Raw genomic sequence first — 14743 nt, 5'->3', positions numbered from 1 at the left:
CCAAAGTTTGGGTGTCCATAATTTGAGTCAGAATTATTTTAGTCTGTTACATATTTTTTTAAGGATTCATTTATTTATTTGAGAGAGAAAGAATGTGCATGAGCATACACATTGGGGGGAGTGGCAGAGGGAGAGGGAGAGAGAGCCCCAAGCCAACTCCACACTGAATGCGGAACGTGAGGCAGGGCTTGTTCTCATGACCCTGAGATCACAACCTGAGCTGAAACCAAGAGTTGGATGCTCAACCGACAGTACCACCCAGGTGCCCCAAGTCTATTATATTTTGATACTTACTAACTGTAAAGAGGATCTTAAAGGTATTCAATGAGGTGAATAGGAGCAGTCGTTCACTGTAGGCTTTGTAATTGCTGTCAAAACAAAATTTGAAATGTGTTCATTTGGCAGTTCCTTTTACTTTAGTTACAGAGAAGAAATAAAATGGCATGCTCTTAATAGAAGATCATTCATTTTTCAGATCATTACATCAAATTTCCTGTTACTATAAAGGCTTTTTACATCTAAACAGATGCTTGGGTTTGAAACTAGGGCTAGATAGACAAAGACTGAAGACAAATAGATTAAAATAATCAATGATAGAAAACAGATGTGGAAATTCGCAGAAAACACTGCCAAGTTGATGTTTATTTAGTCCCAGATGAAACTGTACCCATCTCATTTGTCTTTATATTGTACACATTGCAGACCACAGATTATTGGTTAATCTTTGTGTCTTGTCACCCAAGATTAAGTTTTGGGTTTTTAAAAGTAATGCTCCGTGTTAGAAAGTATAGAATCTTCAGAAATAGGTGCCTTTATTACTGAATGTAATATAACTATTGATTCCAGTGTAATGTGGGTTAATGGAATTTGGAAGCAAGTAAACATGAAAGAGATTAATCTCTAAAAGATAATCTCAAAGAAGTGGAAGTTGTAAGTCTGTTAGTACTCTAACAATATAGATAGAATCAAGAAAATTACTGCAATCTAAGGATGACAGTCAACAAATATTCATACCATTCTCTTACTAAGTGAACCAGTCCCATAAATTTAAATAATTTTATTATGAATTGTATTACATGTATAGCAAAGTATAAAAAGCATCGTAGTGATTTATTATAAAGTAAATGAGTGGAAACTACCGCTGAGGTCAAGAAGCAACAGTGTCAGTCCCCAGAAGCCCATCTGCCTGCCCTTTCCCAGTTACACCTTTTTCCTCCTGCCTAAAGGTAATCACTATTCTGACATTAACTATGTTCATTTTCTTTTTTTCCTATATTTTTGGTCTATACTTTTCATTGCTGGCTTTATAAGATAAGTTAAGGAGTGGCTTTTTAAATTCTCTGGTATAATTTGTGTAAAATTAGAATTATTTCTGCCTTGAATGACCGGTAGAATTTGCTGATAAAGCTATCTGATTCTGCAGTTTTCTCTATTTCTTTATCGAATTTTTGTTTTTTTAAGTAATCTCTACACCCAGTGTGGGCTCAAACTTAGAACCCCAAGATCAAGAGTCACATGTTCTACCTACTGAGCTAGCCAGGCACCCCTAATTCTGTTGCCTTTGTGAAAAGTATTTTCACCACAAATTTTATTTCATTAGTTTAATAGGTTAATTACAAGTTTAGTTTCTTTAGCCATTCCATAACTCTTCAAATTTCTTCTTGTGTTGGTTTTTGTAAAGTTACATTTTCTAGGAATTTATTTTATCAAAATAAATTTTTATATTTATTTGAAATTTATTGGCACAAAGATTTCATAAAATCCTTATCTTATTAATGTTTGCAGGATCAGTTGTGATATCCACTGTTTAGATCCTAACACTAGTTACCTTTTTAATTTTCCTTACCAGATTCCCCAAAAATCTAGCAGTTCTATTATTCTTTGCAAAGAACCCAGCTCTGGCTTTGTCAATCCACTCTACTATTTGTTTCCTGGTTCATTCATTTCTGCTCTTTATGGCCTTTCTTCAACTTTCTTTGGCTCTATTTTATTATTTTTTTATTTCCTGTATCTTTTTGTATAGGTACTTAAATTAACACATTATTTTTCTACCTTTCTTCTTTCTAATATAGTTGTTCAAGTCTGTAAACCTCTAAGTACAGTGTTAATTGCATTGGATAGCAATATTTCTTGTTTAATTTAATTCAACATATTTTCTAATTTCCATCTTGATTTCCTGTTTGATTTAGAGATACATTTATTCCATTTAGCTATTTCTTAATTTCCCAGCATGCGGAGATTATCTTTTTATCAGTGATTTCTGCATAATTGCATTATGGCCAGAGAACATACTCTGTGTGATTTCACTCCTTTGAAACATTTTTCAATTCTTGAATTTTTGTTTATTTTTCACATCTCCTGTGTTATTTATAGTTTGTAATTCTCTGCCAAAATTTAAAGTACACTCTTTTATGTCTTTGAAAATAATTTAAAGTAATTATCTTAAAGTCTTTCTCTGATAATCCACATATCTGGAACTTCTGTGTCTGTTTCCATAATGTGTTTTTTTCTGCTACATTTTTTCTTCTTCTCTTCTTTCTCTTATGCCTGATTTTCTTTGACTATGTACCCGCTATTTTATTGGAAAAAAATTGTAGAAATAACTTGGAACCTCAGATAATAGTATCTTCTTTCGGAGAGATTTTCTTTGCTCTTAGATGCCTAGAAGCAGCAGCCAGCAACACAGAATCACCTTAATTCAATTTGAGGGATTGATATTTTCTGATCTCCCCAGATGACTAGAAATTGGGCTAAAATCTGTGAAAGTTTGGTTTTTATTTCTGGCTTACCGTTATGCCTAGGATGCAGCCTTTCTGAGTCTCAACTTAATCCTGAGATTTTACCAAAGCTCTCGTGCTTAACACACGGTGAACTCCTGACTTTTGTTCCTTTAGTCTTATAAAACTGGCAAAAAGGTTGAACAGCTTTTTAGCCATCTTGTCCAGAATTGGCAAATATCTCTATGGTATAAGAAGCCCCAAATGTGGCTTACTTCTCTTGTTGCTGCCTTCTTTGGAGTGTTTTTTAATTCTCTGATGTATTTGATTATGTTTTAAAAAATATTTTGTTGTCTGAGAGGGTTGATCTGAATTGTCCAGTCTTCAATTACTGGAAGCAGAGGTTTGAAAATCCTTTTATATGAAATGCTCTGCTTTCTCATGCTGCAGAGTGATTACGAGAAAGGATTCTGTGGCTACACTGCCTAGGTTTGAATTCTGGCTCCACTACTTCCCAGCTGTATGATCTTGGACAAGTTCTCTGGACTTGAGTGACCTCATGTGTAAAAAGGGGCTAATATCTCTTATCCCTTAGAGTTGTTATTAAGATTAAATGAGTTCGTATCTTTAAAGTGCTTAGAAGAATGCCTGACATACAGTAAACATTTCAGAAGTGATTTTTGTTATTATTATTATTCAGAATGGGATAGAAATCTATTCCTTGTGAGAGGATAAGCGGCAGTTATTAATTGGAACTATTCAAATTAAATACATTGCTAAGGTGTCTAAAATTTTTATTTAATTTCCACTGAAAATAACAAAATCTGCACCCTATAGTTGTGGATTTGTTTTCTGCTTCAAAAATGCTTTCATGCAAAATATATTCTAAGTGGTAATAATTTTTTTTTTTTTAAGATTTTGTTTATTTATTTGACAGAGGGAGAGAGGGAGAAAAAGAGAGCAAGCGGGGGAACAGCAGTGGGAGAGGGAGAAGCAGGGTCCCTGTTGAGCAGGAAGCCCAATATGGGGCTCAATCCCAGGACCCCGGGATCATGACCTGAGCCAAAGGCAGTCACTTAACCACTGAGCCACCCAGGCACCCCAGCAGAAACAATTCTGATAATGTGCATTGTACATTGGTCTTCAAAACTACTGCTGGAGCCACTTGGGTAGAGGGAGGGTGGTAGAAATTCCAGACATTTAATTTAAATTAAATTAAATTGTTGGATAGATAAAATATATAAATCTCCAGATTGAATCTGCTCTAGATAATCTATAATGCTTTTAGGGATTTTTACAAAATTTAAACACACACGAGAAGTTAAAGAAGTTAAAGAAGACCCAAATAAATGGAGACATATGAATCATGTATGTGGCTCAGACCACAGTTCTCCCCAAACTGATCTGAGATTCAGTCTAATTCCTATTAAAATTCTATTAGGCTTGTTTTTAGAAATTATAAGCTCATCCTAAAATTGATACAAAAATGCAGAGGACATAGAATAGCCAAAACAATTTTGAGAAAGAAGAACAAAATTAGAAGTTACGTAGCTTTCCCAATTTCAATGCCTTTTTAAACTATAGAAGTTAAAATAATATCAATAATATATATTAAAAATATAGAGCAATAGAAGACAATAAAGAATCCTGATATAAACTCACCTAGTGATGATCAGTCGAATTTCAACAAGAGTTCCAAGGCAATTCAATGGGAAAGTACAGTCTTTTTTATGGGGCTGGAAAAAAATGGTGCTGGAACAATCAGGTATCTATTTGGAGAAGAAGGGAAAAAAAGAGAACAAAGAATTGAGACCCTTCCTTCACACCATTTACAAAAATGAACTCACTATGGAACATAGATCTAAATGTAAGAGGTAAAATTGTACAACTGAGAGAAGGAAACAGAAGAAAATCTTTGTGTCCTCAGGTTAGGCAAAGATTTCTTCAAAAGCATGATCCATTAAAAAAATGGATGAATTGGACTCCTTAAAGCATTTGCTCCTTAAAAGACATCATTAAGAAAATGGAAAACCAAAGTCTAGGGAAAAATATTTGGAAGTCATATACTGTTAAATTCCTTATCTAGAACTTAAAAAGAACTCTTTGAACTCAATAATAAGAGGACAAATAAAAAGTAATTAGTAAAGGATTGAATAGTCACTTCACCAAAGAAGATATATGAATAGGTAATAAACACATGAGAAGATAGCATCATTGGTCATTGGGAAAATACAAATTAAAAGTACAATATGATACTGCTTTATGCCACTCAAATGGCTATACTCACAAAGACTGACAAAATCAAGTGTTGGCAAGAATGTGGAGAAACTGCATATATTGCAGTATGGCTACTCTGGAAACAATTTTGCAGTTAAACATATGCTTGCCATACGACCCATCAATTTTAGTCCTAGATACCTACCCAAGAGCAATAAAAACATATGTCCATACGGAGATTTGTATTCAAGTGTTTATAATAGTATTATTCACAATAGCCAAAAACTTGGAAACAGGTGAGTGAACTAAAAAGGAACAAGCTATAAGTACTTGTAACAACTTAGATGGACCTCAAATACTTTATGCTGAGTGACAAAAGACAACATGTTATATGATTTCATTAATATGAAATTTCTTGAGCAGGGAAAAATATAGACGTAAAAAGCAGATCAGTGGTTCCCTGGAGCTGGGGGTGGGAGTATGGACTGACTGCAGACTGACATGAGGGAACTTTTTGTGGTGATGGTTGCACAACTGTATAGATTCCCTAAAAATCACTGAACCAAATACTTACAATGGTGAATTTTGTGATATGAAATACATATCTCAGTAAAACTATAATATATAATTTAATATAAGTACATATTTAACTAGCATATAGTATGCATATACTTTAACATTTTTACATCATTTCTATTTGTAGGTAGAAATTTAAGTATTTTTCCTCCAACTGAACTTCAAAGCCAGTTCAACTCTATCAAAATATCCAGCTAAGTAGAATGGTGCTATAAGCCTTGCAGTATAGTTTGTGGATACACACTTTAGGCTGGGTATTTTCAAACAGGATAACTAGTAAGGTATTTTGGAGAAATTTTAAGCTCCAACAACTTGGATAATATCCCATCTAAGTAACATTGGTGTTACATGAACTGGGAGAACTCTGGTTTGTAAGACTATTTTTGCTAGGGGTTTACAAGTGATGAAATATGTACTGATTCAGATCCCCCTCCACCAGTGTTGTTCTCTGTCCCTGCCTTTCAGCTGGAGCCAAGCAAACATGAAGGGCTTTAGGAGTTTTCCTCCTCAGACTTCAACTGTGGGTTGTGATAACTTATTTAACCTAACAGACAGTGGCCATGCATACATACATACATAAACGTAACCATTTATTCTTAAAAATGTATTAAGCAGGGCGCCTGGGTGGCTCAGTGGGTTAAGCCGCTGCCTTCGGCTCAGGTCATGATCTCAGAGTCCTGGGATCAAGTCCCGCATCGGGCTCTCTGCTCAGCAGAGAGCCTGCTTCCCTCTCTCTCTCTCTCTCTGGCTGCCTCTCCGTCTACTTGTGATTTCTCTCTGTCAAATTAATAAATAAAATCTTTTAAAAAAATGTATTAAGCAAATTTGTCAAATGTTGTATGATTCTTACCAGTAAAATGACAAAGGATAAAGCTGTTTTAGCAGGAAATATTTTTTGGCAACTTTCCACATAACTACAACAGAAATGGCTGCAGGTCTAGAGCAGTGCAATTTATTAAAGCTGGAAACTATTAGAAGCACAATAGAGAAAGATCACATAAATCTCTTCAGGCTATGAATTTGCTTTAGATATTTCATTAATATTGATTGTACAGATTTTTTTAATCTACTGAATGAGTTTCAGTGTACAGTAACTATGATAGTAATAGCAAAAAATTAGAACAGCATGTTTTCATGGGTTTTGACTTGTTCTTCATTACCTAGCTATGGCTTTGGTTCAAAATTTTTTTAGTCACCAGACAAGAAAAAAATTGTGCATCTTTCAGCAACTATAGAAATAGGTTCTTTTATAAGAGTAGAATATGTTTCATACCTTCTAAGTATTCATAGCATCCTGTTTCAGTCATTCTAGTGTCTCATATCCTTTATTATCCAACCATCAAAAGTTTTATAGAACTTATCTTTTTTTTTTAAGATTTTATTTATGTATTTGAGAGAGAGAGAGTGAGAGAGAGCATGAGAGGGGAGAAGGTCAGAGGAAGAAGTGCACTTCCCATGGACCAGGGAACCTGAGGCGGGACTCGATCCCAGGACTCCAGGATCATGACCTGAGCCGAAGGCAGTTGCCCAACCAACTGGGCCACCCGGGTGCCTGAAGTTTTCCTTTTTTTTTTTTTTTTAAATTTGAGATAATTCACACGCCATAAAATTCACCCTTTTAAAAAGTACACAATTCCATGGTTTTTAGAATATTCATAAGTCTCTACAGTCATCACTATCTAATACTAGAACATTTTCATTGTCCCAGACTGAAACCCTTTACCTATTAATAGTCACTCCCCATTCTTTTCTTCCCTAATCTCTGGCATCCACTAATCATACTTTCTGTCTCTGTGGATTTAGAATCATAGAATATGTGGCCTTTTCTGTCTGACTTGTTTCAGTTAGGATAATGTGGCATTATCAATACTTCATTCCTTTTTATGGCTGAGTAATATTCCATTGTATGGATATACTGCATTTTATTTATTCATCCATTGATGGCCATTTGGGTTGGTCCCACTCACTCTTTGGCTATTTTGAATAATGTTGCAATGAATATTCATGTACACATTTTTGTGTGAACATGCAGTTTCACTTCTTGTCTATAAACCTAGGAGCAGAATTGTTGGATCATATGGTAATTCCATGTCTAACTTTTTTTTTTTAAGATTTTATTTACTTATTTGACAGTCAGAGATCACAAGCAGGCAGAGAGAGATCGGAGGAAGCAGGCTCCCTGCTGAGCAGAGCGCCCAATGTGGGGCTTGATCCCAGAACCCTGGGATCATGACCTGAGCCGAAGGCAGAGGCTTTAACCCACTGAACCACACAGGCACCCCTAAAAGATTTTACTTATTTGACAGAGATCACAAGTAGACAGAGGCAGGCCGGGGTTGGGGGGCGGTGGGAAGCAGGCTCCCTGCTGAGCAGAGAGCCTGATTCATGGCTTGGTCCCAGGACTCTGAGACCATGACCTGAGCCGAAGGCAGAGGCTTAACCCACTCAGCCACCCAGGTGCCCCCACCCCCCCGCCAATGTTTAACTTTTTGAGAGACTTCCAAACTGTTTTCCAAAATGGCTGTGCTGTTATTTGTGAGGGTTTCAACTTCTGTACACCCATGACAACACTTGTTATTGTTTGTCTTTTCATTATAGTTATTCTAGTAGTTGTGAACAGTGTCTTGTGATTTTGGTTTGCATTTCCTTAATGACTAATGATGTCAAACATCTATCTTTTAATGTGCTTTTGGCCATTTGTATAACTTCTTTTGATAAATGCTTATTCAAATTCTTTGAACACTTTTAAATTTGTCTTTTTATCATAGAAGGTATTTTTTTTAAAGATTTATTTATTTATTTATTTGACAGACAGAGGTCTCAAGTAGGCAGAGAGGCAGGCAGAGACAGAGAGAGGGAAGCAGGCTTCCTGCTGAGCAGAGACTCCCCCCCAGCCCCCGCCAATGCGGGGCTCGATCCCAGGACTCCGGGATCACGACTTGAGCCAAAGACAGAGGCTTTAACCCACTGAGCCACCCAGGCACCCCTCAAAGAAGGTATTCTTTAACATTATTCTAAGCTATTTATACTCTTGATTAATATGGTCCAAAACCACTGTGAATCTCCATAGTTGAAAATACCACTATAATATAACTTCACCCCTGAAATGTAAACATGAGGATAGATCATGAACCTTGCTTAGATGTGAATGCTGAAGAGTCAGGATTATTCTTTACATAACTAATTTCAACTAAATTCAAACTAATTTGAATTAGTTAATATCCTGAAGACAATTTATTTGAGTCTGGCAAGAGAAGCTCTTGAGGGAATAAAGTAGAACATTTAAAAACAAAATAACAACTTGAGAATATGGTATCTGTAGCTTTTAAAAATTATTGTTTATTTTACCGCGCCCCCCAGAAAGCTGTTTTGTGTTGCCAAGAAACCAGATCATGCCTGGAGGTTTCTTTAAAGTATAAAGGGGATTTTAAAAATAAATTGATACAGAAAGGGAAAAATCCATTCTGATTGATCAAGGAATTGAAGCATGTAGGATGTTCTGAGTCCCATCCACTAACAGAAGATACCAGCTCTTTAGCATCAAACATACGTTTAATTGGCCAAACTACCTATATTATAGTAGCATATATGAAGGATAAAAGAGGGAAACACGCACTTGATTGAGACTTAGTGGCATGGCAGGAATCAAAGGAGAAATGGGAAGTGGTGTTGAAGTCTCTGACCCAAACTTAGGGCACAGAAAGGCACTTTGCCTTTCTGTTGTATTACACTGTGGCCTAGGTGGAAGAATGGATATATAAAATGCTTATCTCTTGAGTTACTGCTCTGTAGGATGATGTGGAAAGGAGTTTTCCTGTGGCAGATGCCCTCTCTAGTCTCCCTTCCCTTTCTTTTCAATATAAGATCACTTTCACTTTGCTCCTGAGGCTGCCATGAGTATTATGTTCTCTTTTAATTTTTTCATATGGCATTTCTGTTTACTTTCTGGGAACAGTCTTTAGTCTCCCCACTTAATACACATCCATGTGGACTCTTTGCATTCAGCCTGCCTGTCCAATCTCATAGAATGTGCACTGAGAAAACTAATTGCAGAGATAAATTGGTTCTTGATGTGCATGACTGATCAAGAGCAAAGTACCTTAATTTCAGATGCCTTCAGAGAGCTTTTTCTTTAACCTCTCCTTTTAAGAGGAAGATTATAAAGTATTATCATTACTTCAGGTCAGAATTATATTGCTTTTGGTCAAAAGCTGTTGTAAGATTTACAAAGTAATAGAAACAAGCAATCTAAAGATAAATTATGAAGATCAAAGCGATTCAAAATTAAAGTGAATCTGAGTGTAAGCGTAGGTATGGCTTTAGAGTAAAAAAGACCTCAGACCATACATTATTTGTCTTTTTTTAACTATAACTTCTAAAAGAGCTTCAATTTTTTTCTTAATTTTTAGGGAAAAGACTTGAGTAGTCATTTGAGTATGTTGTCCATAGTTGGATACAAATTGTTCCAACAATTTCAGTTCTGTTCCAAATATAACAGTAGAATGATTTGGAGGTAATACAGAAGGAAGGTCCTATAGCATATAGTAGGTACCAACCTTGGTTTATATCTTCAACTATATTTTATTTGCTGATAATTTCCAAACCTGTATGTTTTAACTGGCTTCCTCCCTTGTCTATAGACTTGTATTTTTATCTACTCATGGGAATTTTACCTGGGTATCTGTTAGGTACCTCAGTCACTTCAATGTGTCTCAAACTGAAATTTTTTATTAATTAATTAAGTAATTTTTATTTATTTGACAGAGGGAGACACAGCAAGAGAGGGAACACCAACAGGGAGAGTAGGAGAGGGAGAAGCAGGCTTCCCGCTGGGCAGGGAGCCTGAAGCGGGGCTTGATCCCTGGACCCTGAGATCATGACCTGAGCTGAAAGCAGATGCCCAACAACTGAGCAATCCAGGTGCCCCTCAGACTGAATATTTTTAAAATATTTTATTTATTTATTTGAGAGAGAGAGACAAGCAGGCAGAGGAGCAGAGGGAGAGAGACAAGCAGATCCGCTGTTGAGCACAGAGCCCATTAGGGGGCTCAGTCTCATGACCCTGAGATCATGACCTGAACCAGGATCAAGAGTCAGATGCTTAACCAACTGAGCCACCCAGGTGCCCCTCAAACTGAATTTTTAAAATCTTATTTTTAAGATTCCCCAATTTACCTGTCCTTCCTTATTTGTGTATTTTGATTTATGGCTTTGTTAACATCTTCTCATCATTAATCTTTACTTCTGCCCTTCCCAGACTGCCAGCTCATAACCTTTGAATTGTCTTTCGGATCTAGCCATCTACTGCCTCCCCTCTGTTACTGACCCAGTATATGCCCTCACCACCTGCTCTTTAAAAAATTCTCATTATCATTGTAAAAATAATGAATGCTTCTTAAAAAAAGAAATCAAAACCTTCAGAAGTTTATAAAATAAAAAATCCAATTCTTTCTCTCCCAATTCTACTTCTCTCACGCAACCACTGTGTCTGTTTGGTTTGTATTATTGCCAGACACTTTCTGTGCATTTCTAAACATATAGGTAAAGATGTGGAAATAATCTCAAATACTTTCCATCTTTTGCTTGGATAATTAAAACATCTTTCTCAGTAGTCTCCCTGCCTAATCTCATCTCCACACTGGCCATTAACAGAGTTGTCTACCTAAATAGCAAAGTTACTCTGCTTAAAGAGCTCTCCTTGTTCCCTATCACCTATCCGATCCGGACCAACCCCTTAGTATTGCATATATAGAAACCCTTCACAGTCTGGGCCTGGCATCTGTCTCCAACCTTACTCCTTGCCACTTCTGCTTTGTTCGTTATCTCATTATTCCCTGGATTGGTCATGCCTCATCGTGTCTCCCTACCTTTGCACATATGCCTACTCTCTTCTCTACATGGCAAGTTTCTACGCATTCTTCAGGATCCTGCTCATCTGTTGCCTGTTCTGCTGAGGTGTCTTTATGTCTTTACCATTTTTCCCAAAGCAGAGATAATGGCTTTCTTCTCCATTCCTCCAATGCCTTAATCATATCTTAGGTTTGGTTTGGTTTGGTTTTTGGTCTGTTTATATGTCTCTTCCTTAGTTCCCTAAAAAAGCAGAACTCTTGCTTTACATATCATTTTGTGTCTGCAACTCTGCTTGCACAGAACAGGCATTTAGTAAATGTTTGGTAAACAGACATGTCTGTACTTTAGACTTATTTTACTATAAAGACCTAAGTAAACAAAGTAAAATTTTAGATCCCATCACTTTTTGGAATTTTGAAGCCATTTTGCTTAATTTATGAGTTTTTCTTAATGTTATTATTTTTGGCCTTTTAAGAATGGTAGTACAATTTTGGCATGGCCTTATTTCTTATAAAATAACTCAGCCTTTAATGGAATACTATGTAGCAACTAAAAATAATGAGCTAGATCTCCATAGAAATAAGAAGAGATGACCCCCATGGGAGTAAAAGTAGAAGGCATCAGGGCTTGGATTCACACGTGTCATGTCAAATGAGCTGAAAACAAGGACACCCCCCAGAAATGGGAGCCACTGCCGGTACACCCCACTAACTGAGGACTAAAACTAAGACTCAAAAGGGTTTCATAACCTGGTCAATTTTAACCCTGTTCCTACTCAGCAGCAGCCAGGAGACACCTCATCAGACTAAAACAGCTTAATAGGAAATCAGAAAAACAGCAGATGAAACAACACTCAAGGTTAACGACACCTCAGGTCAGCCTGTTTTCATCCTCAAGAACTGTCTGAATAGTCAAAAAATTGACTAATCTCCAAAGAAAAGGGGGGAATGTTAGGATCAATTTAATGTTAAAACCTGTTTAACTATTAGGGCCTGCTTAGCCAGAGCAACTCCATATTGTTTACATCCACAGACTTCATTCCGGGAATAAATGCCCCTGTAGTTCCTGGTATGGTTCTGGATATTGATTCTGGGAGTAAACGCCTTAACAATAGAAGTCACGTACCTTGGGTCTGCAGTTATGCCCTATAAAACCAGCCTGTGAGATGGGGAGGGGGTCGCTCTCTTTGGAGGCGGCCCTGGCCGGTCAGTCTGACTTCTGATGCTTGGCATAGAATAAACCTCTACATAACTTTCGGAAAAAAAAAAAGAAATAAGAAGAGATGTACAAGATATATTGTGAAGTAAAAAGTGAGTTACATAAAAGTTTGATCCAATTTTTAAGGATCTTATGTGTAAAGAAATCAAGACAAATATAAGTTAGATTATCCTTTTTTCTTTATTTTTTATTCTCCAAACTTTTTATTAAAACATTTATTTATTTTATTTTAGAGAGAGAGCGAGAGCACAAGAGCATGAGCAGGGGTAGGGGCAGAGGGAGTGATAGACCCTAAAGCGGACTCCAAGCTGAGTGTCGAGCCCAAGGTGGGGTGGCTCAGTCTCGCAAACCTGAGATCATGACCAGAGCTGAAACCAAGAGTCAGATGCTCAACTGACTGACCCACGTAGGTGCTCTTATTCTCCAATCTTTTAATATAGTATTTCTACTATATAATTCTGCACTGTTTAAATTTTTGTACATTAAGCATGTACTTTCAGAAGTAGAAAAAAAAAAAACCCACCAAACCAACCACTCTTTAGTTTTCAACCTTTCGTATTCTTATTCACAAAAAAATAAAGTCTAGATAGCAGAAGTTTGTTTTGTTTTGTTTTTAGTTTGCCCAGAGAGTTAAAAAATATCCTTAAGTAAAAACTGAAATATAAACATGAGTCTGAAGATGTTTTAGCTATATATATCAGGTCAGGTCCGTTAGGAAGTGTTTAAGTGTCTACTGTGTGAGTGTAACGTGCCAGGTGCTGTAGTAGAATTTGAAGGATGTGGTTTCTCTTGTGTAGTAACTTAGAGCTTATGCTGAGTAGAAAAAATTCCTGAGTAGCAGTTTGTGAAGGAGATAAAATAAGTTATGGTCATATAATTACCTATTTTAAAGATATTTTCTCTAAATTGAAAAATTTCCCTTATATTTTGAGGATGAAGCTTTACTTCAGTGTTTTATTAGAAACTGAAACATAATAATTATTTTGTTGTAAAGTCAGATTAGAAAGGACATTTGCTTGTATGTAAGACATGATGAAAAAATAAGCATAAGAAAGATTTTTTTAGTGATTAAATGGCAAACATTTTAAAATATAAACCCGTGAAGTCGGTTCCTAATAAAGATGCCATGTGTTTGACTACTATCTGAATTGTCACTCAGATCATTAAACAGTGAAAATACAGATTTATAGTTGCTGTACAAAAAGGATTTTCTTGACATACTTAGTTGATATTTTCTCTAAGTTTGACTGAATAATTGTTAACTGAATATCTTTGGCTTACCATTTGCTACCAAGGTAGGTTTGGTTTAAAGTTTCAGGATTCTAAAACTCATTGAAAATCGTTTGGGATATTTTGTCTCCTCTACCTGTAGAATGAAGCAGAATTTTAATAGAAAGGACTTGGTTTATGTATTTAAACAGTTTTCTTCTGTAAATGAGATACTCTTTTTATGATGGAGATTCCATTGTGATTGCAGCTTTTTTCTTTTTCTTTTTCTTTCTTTTTTTTTTTTTCTTCCTACTGAAGAAGCTCTTAGTGCACTTGCTAAGAACATAAGGAGTCATGTCAGAGGTCAGCTATTTGAGTCCATTTTCCCACAGTTGCCTGGTGCGAGTGATCTTTTACTGTGTTTTAAAAAAATGGGCAAGGATTAGAGAGGATTAGAAAGAATATTACCCTCCCGAACATAGGCCCAAGGCACTAAGGGGAGAGAACCCAACCAGGCAGCAAATGGGCTTTGCTTGACCAGGACACAACCTCTGCTGCATTCCTTTAAGAAACTGATGGAAAATGTTAAGTCCCCAAACTGGATTAGTAAATAATCTCATAGCTTGTGACATCTGCTAAAATAAATTGATGAGTAGACTGCATTCTTACTTTTTGAGGAGAGAGCCAGAGACATCAAGATTAACTATTCTTTTTTTTTCTTCCCCAGCTTTATTGAGGTATAGGAGTAAGAGTAATTAAAGATGAGCGTTAAACTCAGTGAGTGCTGGAAAGGCACATTTCATAAAAAAGAAAAAATTATTTTAGCTCTATTAATACAGTGCGTACATATATATTGACTAATAAACTAAAGTTCAATTTTGAAACCACTACACCCTTTTGTTTCTTCCTGCTTATAGCAGTTTTACAAAGTGTCAGAAATTTCAGCTCAAATTTAT

At 36.2% G+C, this 14743-nt stretch overlaps 1 protein-coding gene across 6 annotated transcripts in view; it reads left to right on the top strand.

The window, feature by feature from the left end:
* Positions 1–14743, top strand: part of ST7L (suppression of tumorigenicity 7 like) — a 119099-nt gene that overhangs the window by 31919 nt on the left and 72437 nt on the right. The gene's annotated exons all lie outside the window — the stretch shown is intronic.

The sequence above is a fragment of the Mustela lutreola genome, chromosome 10 (assembly GCF_030435805.1).
Source record: "Mustela lutreola isolate mMusLut2 chromosome 10, mMusLut2.pri, whole genome shotgun sequence".
NCBI lineage: Eukaryota > Metazoa > Chordata > Mammalia > Carnivora > Mustelidae > Mustela > Mustela lutreola.
This window is presented reverse-complemented; position numbering and strand designations above follow the sequence as displayed.